This window comes from Lygodium microphyllum, chromosome 4, assembly GCF_053477565.2.
Source record: "Lygodium microphyllum isolate KBCC chromosome 4, Lygodium_microphyllum_v1.1.10, whole genome shotgun sequence".
NCBI classification, from domain to species: domain Eukaryota; kingdom Viridiplantae; phylum Streptophyta; class Polypodiopsida; order Schizaeales; family Lygodiaceae; genus Lygodium; species Lygodium microphyllum.
The window spans coordinates 63,030,639-63,044,509 of NC_141138.1; positions in this window are offsets into that span (position 1 = coordinate 63,030,639).

Here is a 13,871-nt window from a genome sequence, read left to right on the forward strand (position 1 = left end):
AATGTGCCCATGTCTGCCAGGATGTAGACACGTGTGAAAACTTTGAGCCTAGCATCCAACTCAATTAAGCATTCTGCGATAGTTCTACATTCAATGAGGGCTTGCTTGGTTGCTATCTCATGCAAGGTTCTAGGAGTTTCCCTAGGCTTTAACATAGCTGGGGGCTCAGGCCTAGATGAGCAAGATTGGTCAACTCTAGGATTGCTTATGTCCTCGGGGTTTCCATGTTTCTCCTAGGGTTTGTTGTTATTGCATCATGGTTCTCCTTGGATGCAAATGGTATAGATTTGTCACCCTGTTGTGACAGTGTTGTTTCCACTCTTGATTGGTCAATGCAAGTTCTGTTGTCGATGGATTGAGTGTTGCAAGTTACCATTGATGGTAATGGTTGCTTTGATTTTTTAGAGCACACGAATGTGTCTAAGGTTTCACTGCTGTTACGAGAGATGGCAACGGGCTCATTGGTAGATGGACTTGACACTTTATTCCTCAGCTCATCAGTGTTCTTGGTATCAATCTTCTTGGTGTCTACAGCCACTAGCAACTGCCATTGTTTTCTCCTCTTTTTCTTGGGAAATTATGGTGCATCCTTTAAGGACTCAGGACCCTGAACCAGGTCAACATTTGATGTGATTGGTTGAGCCTCAACATTCTCTTTCTCTAGTGTGTTCTTATGGGGCATGGTAGCGGCCAGCTGAATAGCCTTGCTAGGTTGATTGGTCAGATGCACCCTCTCGTTGGCCTCCTCTTCGAGCAATCTCTCCTCCAGCCTAGGCTTCAGGTGCTTTGGCAGTGCCAAGGGTGTCAAAGATGTTGGTTCTGACACCTCTTTCATAGGTGAATAGCCAAGGACGCCCTCCACTAGAGGTGTCATCACGGCCAAAGACTGTCACTGTCGTGATTCCTAATAAAGTAGTAATGGCTAGTTCAGTGGAGTGGCTACTGTTAGTATATTGCGGTGTCAGGTCCTCAGGAAGATTGGAAGTGGTTATGTCTTTTGTTGCCCTTTGAGCATTCACTTGTGCAGATCGAGATCCAGTCACATTAGATTGCATAGTCATATCCTTGGGCCAAGAGCTACAGGTGGTGTCATGTCCCACCTCTTGGACATCTGAAAGCTTAGATGAAGATAGAGATTGGGACTGAGCGGTTGCACTTGATGACTGATATTGTGCTTCCTGTGTCTGTTTAGGGAAAGAGGGTATAGGAGAATTGGGACTCCTAAGTGGCTTTGACACTGGCTGGGAGATTTGCTCATGGCTATTAGATGATTCTACCATTTGCATTGTTGAGAATTTAGCCTTGCCATGAGCAATGTTGCGCCTATGATGCTTGTTATCCACTTGGGAAATCAAAGGCTTCTTGGGAACTAGTGGCTTTTGCATACCCTCAACGATTACATCTGATATCTGCTTGTCTAGCATGCTAGGCTGGGGATCTACCATTCGAACAGTCCCGCTTGGTTTCTTGATTTCGATCATCAGGGACTTGGTTGCTCCAATGTTTTTGACTGGAAACTTGGTTCTTCATTTAGATTTCCCCATGTGCTTCCCTACTTGTGATACGATCTGGCCCTCAGTTGATAGTGGTGGTTTAGCTGGGGGCTTTGGTACCCAAATCCATCGGTTACCTGCGTAATATCCTTGAGCACATAGCAACGCTTTGGATATCCATCACGGTATAGTGCGGGCTCTCCATCCATGCCTTTGTCTATAAGGCCAGGGCTTCTTTTGTGGTGTTATGTGATATTTATTAGTCCAAAGCCTATCCTTGGCATTGTCTCCTGACCCTCTTGTTTCAAGCATGGCCTCACTCACTGGTTCTCTTTGTTCAACATGTGCTTGTATCAACTCTTTCAACAAGTCCTTACTCTGATTACTAGGCTTGACTAGTATGTCAGAACATTCCTTGTCTTTCCCTCGAGGTTTAATGAGGTTACCCTTGCTAAAGGTTGCAATTATCCTCACACCCAGTAGCGTCAAGTGTATCCTCTGTGCTACATAATCAGCCTCACACTTCATCTCCCTTTTGAAGGGTCATCCTAGGAGGGTTTCCTTTCCACAGTTAGCACTGTTTGGAGGGACATGGAATAGGATAGGAAAGCTTTCAATTTCAATGGTTACAAGGATGTTGTATTTTCCTATAAGTGCTTGGGAGTGTCCCTCGTAAGGACTAAGAGTTGCATTAGTCGGTGTGAGCTCTGGTTGGCCTAGTAGGGTCCATGCTTCATAGGTCAAGATATTAAAATCAGCTCCTTCATCAATGAGAGCATCGACACAGTGCTCCCTTTTTGCAGTGAGTTTGACCCTAAGATAAGAAAGTGGTACTATGTCTTCATCTTTTGGGTCTTGGCTTGTAAATTCAAGCCTTCTGATACATGCCTTTGAGTCCCCAACTGCACAACTGGATGTTGATTCTCCATTGATTTCTTGGGTCGTCTGTGCAGTGTCGTCTGAGGTGCATCTATCAGTAAGAATTTCATGTTTAGTCATCCTAGCAATTGTAGCTTGATGTTGTTCCATTCCGCTTTGACTAGATGCAGTCCGGATGCAACACATACGTGTCTTTGTAGTGTGACCTTTTTGCCCTTGTTGGCTAGGTTGGCCCATTGAGGCTCTAGGTTCTCTGTTTGTCTTTGTTCAGGTATGGGATTTTAGTTGCTCCTTTGCAAGTGAGAATCCATGCTTGTGTAGTGCCATTACTTCACCAGGGTCTAATTTTGGAGGACATGTCTCACAGCGCGTGTTTCCTCTCCAACCTACTAGGGGGAGGTGTAGAGGGGGGAAAAGCCCCCTCTGCGGGGGGTCCGGGATCCTATTAATGGGGCTTTGTGGCACCCAGCTAAGTCTCACGGTCTACTCCTACTAGTGGGTTATTTGAATTATTATGATTCTATGTGAGTTCTTTGTTATTGAAAGAAGATGTCAGTTTTATTCACACTTGTACTTAGTGCTTTTCAGTGCACAGTGCCCAATCAGTCATTCTCCCTTTTAGTGCACTTTAAATTATGAAATCGACATGGGGTGCGAATGCAAAATAAACAATGTTGTTCTCGCTTTTCCCCCTTTTTTTTGTAGCCTAATATGGCTCTATGCGCATTTCCTGGCTCTTCTCTTGTGTTGTCTAGGGTCTGTGTTGCACACTCTACACTCCGCCAAGGCTGGATTGGAATTGGAGGGTCAGTTTCAGCTCTAAGCATCGTCTATTCTATGACCCGCTACTAGAGGTTGAATCTAAGCTGCCTAGGTGTGGCTTCTCCAATTTCTGGCTTTTGAGAGCCGGGTCAGGTACTCAGGGATGGTTGGGGACGTTTTCGGAGTGGCCTTGGCCTAAGGAGGCGGCTCACTTACCAGTTTAAAATGTTCTGCCTTGGATGCATTTTTAGGACCTTATTAGCAAGGTGCCTTTTGTGCATTGCAAAGTGACGAGCCTAGAACAGGTGATGCCTATCATTATAAGGTCAAAAATATTAAAGTGCACCTTTGATTAGGCATGGAAAGATTAATCGTATGTCGCATTTTTAGACAAATCTTCATTGGATGATTCATTTGGGAAGTCATTAACCCTATAGGAAATAGAAGAGCGCAGAAATGACTCTATGAATTTGCGTGTGGCATGTGATTGTAAATTGAAATAGGTTAACTCTAGTTTTTTTGGCATGAAGTTCACTACGTTGTAGTTAGGAAACGATTGCATGTTGCACATTCATCGTACGAAAAATTTCATTCATCAAGAGTTGTATTTAGAGAAAGGCTGCATGGTTCATTTAAGCATTAAATCTTAAAATCTGAGAAAAATAATTGTGAGCATGATCCTTGAATGTAAGACCTAGTAGGTTCAATGGAAGTTATGCCACAATTTAAAATGCATTTTGGTCTTAACAATAAAAGTTAGGGTTATTGTGAATCTAGTCGTACGTAGAAGCAATGAATCGCGTGCTTACGTGAATTGTGACATGTTGTAACTAGTTTTCTCCTTTAGATCAAGTTAACATCTCTAGGAATGGTTCGTCCTTGTCGCAAGACAAGTAGATCGAATTACCTAAATCACCTAACCCGCAAAGATTCGCATAGGATGGTTCAACCGATACGATAAATACCCCAAGTGCTAACTAGGGTTTAGCACGTTAAGGACTCGGCCTAGTTTCGCACTTGTTGCCAAGTCGAAACTCTCATACCCAAAGGTCCTGCCCACATTCATGGAATGTAGGGACAATTGGACGCACTTGTAAGAAAAGATCTAGGGTTTCTACCCTAAGGATCACTTGTTTAAATGATGAAACTTGGATTGAGTCAGAATCCCTAGGACGGCCTAGTGCAATTAGGAATGGGTTGGGTAAGATGACACCCTAAACCCTGTTCTTATCTAATCATAATTCCTTGACCAGAAAACACCGTTCAATGTGGGTGAAATGATCCTATGAAATAGATGTGACACTTGTGCAACAAGTTGCAACGTCGCATGGTCTTGTGGTTTGATCACAAGAGTGTTTCCATTCCTTGGAATGAGGTTGGCAGGTTCATGCGGAAGTTTAACTTGCAAGAGGATGAGTAGTCATCTTGGTATATCACCTTTCTTGGGAAAATTTGCCAAGTTGAGGGAAATTAGGTATTTGCTTGGAAGCAAAGGATCAATCAATAATTTGGAGCTACATGGTCGCCAAGATTTATTGCTAATAAAAACCTAAGGTATTGGTTAAGTTGGGTTAATAGCGTATGGCCCTAACCCAAGGACAAAGGGGAGAACAAAAAAAACCTTGGGGATCTTGCCAAGATGCAATTGATCCCGGATCGAATGCTGGGTGCATTCGGAGAGAAGGATTCACTCCTTAGCAGTTGGCCAAATAAACGACCACTGGAATTGATTGTGCTTGTAAAAAGTTTAGGAGCACTATTTGCATTGTTTGCTTAAGGAACTAAAGGATGGAAAGATATTTAATGCTTCAGGTTGAAGGCCTGAAGGGAGAGGCAGCTTCAGTTACCCTCAACTGTCTGCCAGACCCTAACCAAGGGGGTTGTTAGCCGCGGCAGGAACGTGCACCAAACCCGCCATGTGAGGTCTCTCCATTGAGTGCTACTTGGAGTAGGAGGATGCTTGGGTGCCAGGGGGCTCTAGCCGTAAATCCCTTACCTTTCGGGCCCTGCACAAGAGGCCAACATGACTCGGGATTGGATCTTGAGGCTCGCATACTAGTCTACGGGCGAAATCTTGGATTAGTAATCCCTGTGGATTACTGGATAGCCTTCGAGCAGATTATGGATAGCCTTCGGGCGGATTATGGATAAGCCTGCGGGCTGGACTTTATGGATGTATTCCAAAGATAAATAAGATAACCTATTGTAAAGGAACTTGTTTGACACTGCTTTTCTATGTCAAGTGCTAAGATTACGTAAAGGAACCAGTGTCTAACGACTAATTAAGGAAGCTACTTGATGCATGTCCAACTAAATGTGGTAGGTAATTAGACAACTAAAGCAACCTTGAGGAAAGTGTGGTGGATGTGGCCATGGGTCCGTCTTACAAATGGGTGGTCCCAGTTGGTCGGGAACTTTTCTCAATCAAAATGGACAGTAAAGGAGATCTTCTCAAATGAAATGAACAGCAAGGGCACTGACCTAGAGTTTAGGTTACTAGAATTCCGATTTATGTTGTTTTAGGGGAATGGAATGGGACTATGCCTTATGGTAGAGAGGTCGAGCCTTGCATCCCTCTCGTTTCCCATTCTCCTTGAACCAAGTGCAGCGTGAATCCGCTTCGTCCCTGGCATTTCTACGTAAAGTAGTTCGCTTGGGGTTCGATGCTAGTTGCCATTTAGGAAAATGACCATTAGAAAAAACCCTGATTCAGGTCGGTCCTAAGTGGGGACGGCCGAAATACTTCCGCTACGTGGCAGACGCGGAAAGTCCTAGATCGCAAACCTCATAACATTCCATGGAAGTGCCAGGCAGAGCTTTCTAGATTCTCTTTCTGATGGACTGCTAAGACATGTCCTGAAAGGGAACAGGTGGACACGTTACAACCATGTTGTCAAACTCACCATACCCAACATATGAAACATGTGATGTATACGGGGAATATGTGAAAAGTGTCTAAGAAATTTCTAAGGGATGGTTTACCCTTGCAAGTCGTATCGATACCTATGAGCACCACACTTTGAACATGTCTCCATAGTCCCATACTCTCCTCGAAACAATACCCAAACGTTGACATATGCATGGATATTGTTGTAGTCCATGCCAAGATTTCGTAAATATGTCGTGCATCATCAAGAGACTCAGGCATGGTATTTAAAGTGGTAATATATGAGACTTAGGAGTGCAAGCACTGTCTTCAAGAAAGATACTCGTCACGCATCATATAATGGTATGGATGCTTCCTCTCTTAGCAGATCAGATGTCTCGGTATCCATGGGCATCAATGCATAGATCATTGCCTCAATCTTAGGCTCCAAGATTGGAGGAACGTTTGAAAGGCTGCATGTCTCCTTTCGTATTGATGGTATAGACTAAGTCGTGCCTTCCAAGTGGTGGATTAGCTTGGGCACTCCATCCATTGCATGTCCACAAACTCTTCTAACTGGTCCCAATAGGTGCATTTCTCCTTGGGATGAGATGTCACCTCCCTGTATAAATTTTACAACCATGTCTAATGTTTTTGTATATGATATTCAATCAGTTTGCGAATGTAAGGCATGATTGATACATACTTTTCTTACCATTTGCTCAAAGTCTAAGATCACCTTGTCAATGATCTCTGATTCAAACTTGCCGAAGCATCTTACATGTTCTATAGACAAGCAATGCTTTCATCTGATTGCTAGCTTGCATTGAAAGCAAGAACACGGGACACGCTAATTAAGATACGCCTCGTGATCTTGAACATCATGACCATCATCGTTTTCCATTTTGTCTACATTATGACAAACAGTTGGTTTTTGTTCTTATTCTCTTTTTCTTTTTTAATTTGTTTGAGAATGGATTTCTTCTCTTGTAACTCAATAGAAACGTCTTGGTTTACAACACATAAAGAACTAGTTTAATATACATTATAAAGATTCCATATAAACCTTCTTACATTTCAACATAAATTTTTAGGAACTATTGAGCGTACACAAGTAGAAGGCAAAGAGTCATCTTTTATTTATGTTTTTCCAATAGCTAAGAGACATCACATCATGATAAGAATCCTATTATAAAGTTTTACCCATGGAAATGAGATACATTAATAGTATGGTTAAACATAGTTTCCTTCAAAATAAACATTAAACAACTTTTAGATTTTCCATCCACTATAGCTACTTAAGGTTGGTTCTAATATAGGGAAGATGATCAGCATTGATAAAGCAATACATGCCATTCTATATCCAACACCTTTCATAATGTAGAAAGATCATAAAGTCAATCTAAGGTGTGCACAAATTAATACATTTTCATCCAAATTCTAGAGAGTGCATAGCCTTGCAAATCTAAAGACTATAGTCATATCTAGGTGCTTGACTAGGTGAACCTAAATGGCTTCGTGAAGGAAGACGATAGAAACATCGGCGAAAGCATTGGCCATCCAGGTGGAGAATCCTTGGCCTCCAAAGCTAGAAATTCATAGTCGTCAAAGGCCTCCACCATTGGGTTTACTGATAGCTATCATCAGAGGAGAAGCCTTGGGGGAAGCACAAGATGATGAGGAAGTTGGTGAGACGCTAGGCAAGTCACCCCGGTGCCAAGAATAAGAGCACTCTAGTGAAAGAATGGTAAGTGACAAGGGAGGAGAGCAGCAAGCACCATCTAACAAGAAACTAGCCAAGACGTTGAAGAAAAGGACCCCACAAGAGAAAGCCAAGGAAGAGAGTAAGAAGAAAGAGAAAGCAGATCTGCTAAAAGCACAAAGTGATTCCAAGAGTGTCGAAAAAAGGAAAAAGAATAGGGAAAAGGAGGAGATAAAAAGAATAGAAGAGGAATCTAGGAAGGCTAAAGAGGAAAGGAGGAGGAGAATAGAGCAAGAGGCCAAGGAGCTAAGGAGAAATAAAGAAGAATACATAGCCCTTACCATCTGCCTCTCAGTGGAGTAGCCTTCAAGGGAAGAAGAGCTGGCAGCCATGAGCTCCCACGCAGAGAAATGCCTCGGCACAAGTTCCCAAGCACCCAAGAATATGCCACGCCGAGTGAGTGAGGGAAAAGGCAAGGGTTTAATTGACCCCATCCCACCTACCCTAGTACCCGCCAGCCCAATATCTGCACCCACGCAAGGCTCTTCTACCACGGTGGATACCAGCAATCTTGTGTCCTTGGCGCAGTTTTTGGTTAACAAAGAATTAGTTCAAGGTGAAAGTGGAGGAACCCCTCTAATTAGAGCAAAAAGATCGGCAACTATAGATGCGGAGTTCAGACACAAGACCCCAAAAGATCGAAAATAGAAGCATCTACGACCACTACCCCCACTACTCTACCATTTTCTACACCCTATGATGAATATGTTCAGGAGCTAGTGTCATAGCTAGAGAGGGCGAAAGAAGAAAGAAAATTGCAGTTAGAGCTGGAGGCCCAAAAAGAGGCCATGGCAGTCTTCCAACTAGAGAAAACACGCCAAGTGGCAAGCTTCTAGAAAGAAATAAGTGAGCTAAAAGTAGAACTCAAGGATAAAGAAAGAGAAGAGGATAAGTTGTGGAAGGGGCTTGAGGAATAACATCAAGAGATGATATACCTACAAAGGCAATACAAACTCCTCATAGTGCAAAATGAAGAACTAACAGGGCGAATGGATAGGACCCAACAAGCCATGGATCAAGTCGTAGCAATAGAAGCAGCAAAAGCCCTAGAAGGGGAGGAGCATAAAAAACAAAGGGATGAACTGATGGGTGGATTGATGATAGAAATGGAAGAGCAAGGTAGTTAGAAAGAGAGATTGAATACTTGAAGAAGGAAAAGGAGACAATAATTCGAAAGTGGAAAGCACAAGAACTGACCCTAGACGTAGTCCTAGCATGAAGACAAATGCAACAAAGGGCCAATGAATGGGTAACAAGGAGTGAAAATGAGTGAAAGGCCTAGCGAGCCACCTGGCCCTTGCAGAGGGAAATAGAGTGTTAGCAAAAAGTAGGCTAGAGGTCCCACATATCACTTTGGAAGCCCAATAACGTGCCTTTCTCAACACTCTCCTAGACACCACGCAATCTGAAGGGGAGCAGTCCATTGAGCCATTAAGGAAACAACTGAAAACTACTTGCAGGGCCCTGAGGCTAGGCTTGAACAACCAAGCATAGGCAGTAAGCACTAAGGAAGCAGGGCCACAAGAGCACAAGAGACAAGAAATGCAAAGGCCAACGGAAGAGGCATGACCAAGCTTGGAAAGGGAACATCAAGATTAGGAGCTAATCCCACAACCTCCTTCCCCACGACCGAAGGAGCAACCATAGATAGATGCCCCTAATTCCAGGAAGGTAGTGCTCAAAACCAGAGAAAGAAAATGCTCGATCTTGCTCGAAGAAGGCTAGATGCACAACCACCAATGATGCCAGCTATGCCCATTCCATCGAGATTATACTACTTCCCAGTAAACTATAATGTTGAACTCATATTTTGGGAGTAGAGGGAGAACAATCATGAGCCCTTCAACTTTTATTTCTGATTCGCCATCGCATTATGTAGGGTATTATCACTCAAGATAGTGGAAGAGGTGATCGAAGTTGGAAGGAGGCTGCGAGATAGGGTGACCTCTAAGAGAGAGGAAAATCCTACCCAATGGGGAACAGAGGCTCCAAAGAACTAGGAAAACAAAGTTCATGAAGTACCAAGGACAGTAAAGGGCTATGAATGCCAACCGAAGTGAAGGAGGCACATTTGGGAGGGTAATGCTGAAGCCTGGATGTCATTTTGCAATATCCTACCTTTTGAAACAAATAGCCTCACTTTCATGCCATATCCAAGAAAGGTAGGAATGGATTACGACCTTAACAACCACGACCAATATGACTTCCATAGAATATACAATGTCAATGCCACAAATCCTAAAGAAGCCCTCATCTTTACACTACAAGATCTACTTGACTCCATAACCCACTTCCTAAATGAATTCACTTCATGCCCAGACTCACAGCCTTCCTAACCACATGTAATTACCTTAGATTACTTAGAATACTATTAAAATAGGAGCCTACATCATATGAGTACCGCCTGCCACAACTCTTTTTTTATCCCAATGGCATAGATGGCTACGCGATGACTAGATTAATGATGCAAGCCACATTTCTCCCCTCTTTCTTCTTAGCCCTCTTGGAAGATATGAATGATAGCCACTTCACTCCCTGCAATCATCCATTTCTTTCCACCACTCCTCTCAGGGCACGAATGGACCTCAAAGGTTACATGCAAATTAGCTGGAGATTCCTTAACAAAACTCTTAAGCCCCCAACCTCTCCCTCTCCTATCTCTGATGATGAGGACTAGACCTTCATCTAATTATATATTTATGTATATCCACCAAAAAAAAGAGGAAAAGAAGAAAGAAGGAGAGACAAGAAAAGAAGAAAAAAGGCAAAGAAAAGAGAGAGAAACGAAAAGAGTAAGAGCTCACTCGAAAAAATCACATGGGAAATGCACCACATGCAAGTCACAATCACTACCCCTAGGGGTCCTCAAGTTAGGAACATCCGGTGGCTTTGGTCGGCCGTCTCCATCCCTAACCCTCGAGCCCATTCTGATTCCTCACATCACACTTAGGGCACATCAAGGGAAAGACATACCTAGGGAGGCCACCCTCGCCTATGGTTAGATATTTCTCCCTAAGCCACACTCACTGCACCACCCTTATACACAAATTGGGTCCTTAAGTATGGGACAACACCCAGGCTCAACCCAACTCTCCATTCCACTAGCACATGCACGAGGCACCACACGGAAAGATAAACACACCCCCAGGCAATGCACCTTCTTCTTTACAGGTAATTCCAAACAATGCAAGCCACCAACTTCGGAGGCCCCCTCATCATCAATGCATACGATTTCCTCTCAACTCACCGAATCTTCCTCAATTCAAACCCACAAGTGCCATGGGACTGGCACTCGTCTAGGAGGAGGGGCAATGTTACAAGACATGTCACGGACAAGAATCACATAGTCAAGAAAAAGCGGAAAAAGACCGAGGAAGTCCAAGTCAAAAAGTGAATGAAGAAGCTCATTCTGCCCAAGTAGGAAAAGTATAGGAGAAGGCAAGCTCAGAAAAAACATGTGAGACCACTGAATATTCTAGCAAGGTGCTCTCAAGGATAAGGGAAAGCATCGAAGATTGTAGCAAGGAGCTCTCAAGGATGAAAGAGAGCACCGAATATTCCAGCAAGGTGCTCAGAAAAAATGTGGGAAAGCACCGAATATTCTAGTAAGGCTCTCTCAAGGATGAGGGAGAACCTCAGAGGGCTCTCACAAGGAAAGTGTGAGGTGCAATGTAATTCATTTTATAAGAGTGAGAGACTCCCTCTTGTGCAAGTTGTAAGGTCTAAACAAACATGGGTGAAGGGATAAGGCAATTAGAAGGGAATGGAAAAACAGAACATTGGCAAGATGCCCGCTCATGTAAAAAAAGGGATGGGTGCCCAAGGAATTAGGGTTTTGTATATAAACTCAAAAAGTAAATGAAAAACTCATTCTTTGGTATGTGGCAAAAGTGATCTCTTCTTCTTCCCTTCTTCTCTCCTTCTTACTTGCTTGTGTGTGCTTGAGAGAGGGAGTGTGAGAGTGTGAGGAAGTGTGTAAGGGTGAGGGATCAAGGAGAAGAAGCTTTCCATAATCTTCTCTCTTCTTCTCTTCTCTTTTCTTCTCTTCTTTTGTCTCACACACTGTTATGGAGGATGGAGCTTGAAAGTGGAGGCTTGAGGTTGCTTGAGCTTGCATCTCGAATCATGGAGCTACCGGGTTGCTTGAGGGAGGAGACTACTCGTTTGGGCATCAAGGTAAGCTCACTACACCCCTGTAGAATCGAAGGCGCATTGGCTAAGTGAGAGATAGCCATTTGTGCTCACTTGAAATGCTTGAAGAAATAAGTGTTCCATGGGTCTTGTCGGTTAAGCATGAGCTCCTACTATATCTCTCTTCCAAGAAGTGACTTTTGTACATAGATTATGGAAGCTTTCTCAAGACAGATGCACGTGGCTAACATTGGCTTCATCTAGACAACTAGTAACAGAGGGTAATAGATATTGTTGGTATGATCAACTGAATATATGGATGAGCTAGCATGGTTTGTAGATTGATAGACTACCCCTCCCCCTCCCAATGACTATAGCTTGGATTTCCTTGCCCTACACTTGAACTCGGTCATTCAAAGTTGAGCCAAGCAGACATATTGAGACTAGAAATTGAAAGGACTTGGATTAAACCCTTTCTGAAAATGGCACATGGATGGCACACTACATGAGTCACTTTCTTCAGCTCTTTGAGGATGGGTTCATTGTCCAAGCTATATGGATACCTAGCTGCCACATGGGCTATGTATAACTATTGGGTAAATTTGTACATCAAGACATCATCTAAGGATTGATATATTAGGCAGATCAGATGGTATGAAGATAGAAGATTGCATATGTCAACTTTGTGAGAGAGAGCCAAAGATAGAGGTGCATTTTCCATCAGTGTACGATATACTACAACATTTAAGGTTGATACCACTATCTGTTCCAAGAGGGTTCAAACCCTATATGGCATGTGATGCAGTTTGAAAATCAAAGGTGTTTGGAATTCTTTCTCTTAGATCTTTAGAGACATAAAGTAGCTATTCTATGATATAGGAGCCCCCCACAACCAATTTCACCCAAATAGAGGGTTGTTACCAACTTTTTCATTACCACATAGTCCATCATTGCTGATAGATAGCTAACAGCAGGACACATTGTAAAGCACCTTCATCTTCGAGAGGTATGTCACTCGATAGAGTAGTGGCACTTAGTCAAGTGAGACACCCATGTCTGCCTAGGAGGAGACCCATACACCCTTATCACAAATAGATTAGAGCTATCATTGAGTGCCACAAGAGATCGATACCAAGGCATCTCAACCACTTCCACATAGAGCTACATCTCCACCTAAGAGAGATGCCCCATATGGCACTTGATCCCTTGAGTAGAGTAGTCCATAGAGTTGCCACATCACAATGGCAATAAGTTTTCCCATGACCATGCATGACATTTACCTTCCTTACTCCACCAAGCTTCATTAACTCTCTAGAAGGCATATGAATTTAGGACTTAAGAGGCATTCTCCATCTTTTCTTCACCGTCCCTCTTTCAAATCTCAAAACTTACACACTAGAACCACCTTAAAGGAGATGAGTTAGTTTGGTTGAATGAAGAAAGTCGTGATCGCATTGTTGCATTTCACCACACTTTAGGTCAACAATGGATTTTGGCTTTCATCAATGCACTTCCTTCATAAATACATTAGATTTGGAAGAACCTGTGTGTTATCTATTTCTCTCTCAAAGCGTAATAATATTGTGATCTTGATGAAAACACAATTTTCCAAGGAGAGCTAAGTTGCATGTGTGGCTACATTGGCCACAAGGAGTCAGCTTCATGCTAGATCATGCTCAAGTTTTAGCCAAGCTTTCTAAAAAATTGTAGAACAAGATGAAATACATTTGCAAAGGGACATGGTCGTAGTTATAATTCTTCGAGAACATGAATGAAAAGGTGATTCAAATTTTCTTAGTGTAATTTCTTCGGTTGAAATGGAAAAGATGGCAATTGTGAGATACATTGGCGTGAGATAGAGAGAGAGAGAGTGGTGGCATGATGTTGGTCGGCGAGTTTGCATGCCAATGCGGTCGTCAATCATCACCAAACCACTTACTTCATACGCGATATTGCGTCCTTTCTTCTCTTCGCTGCC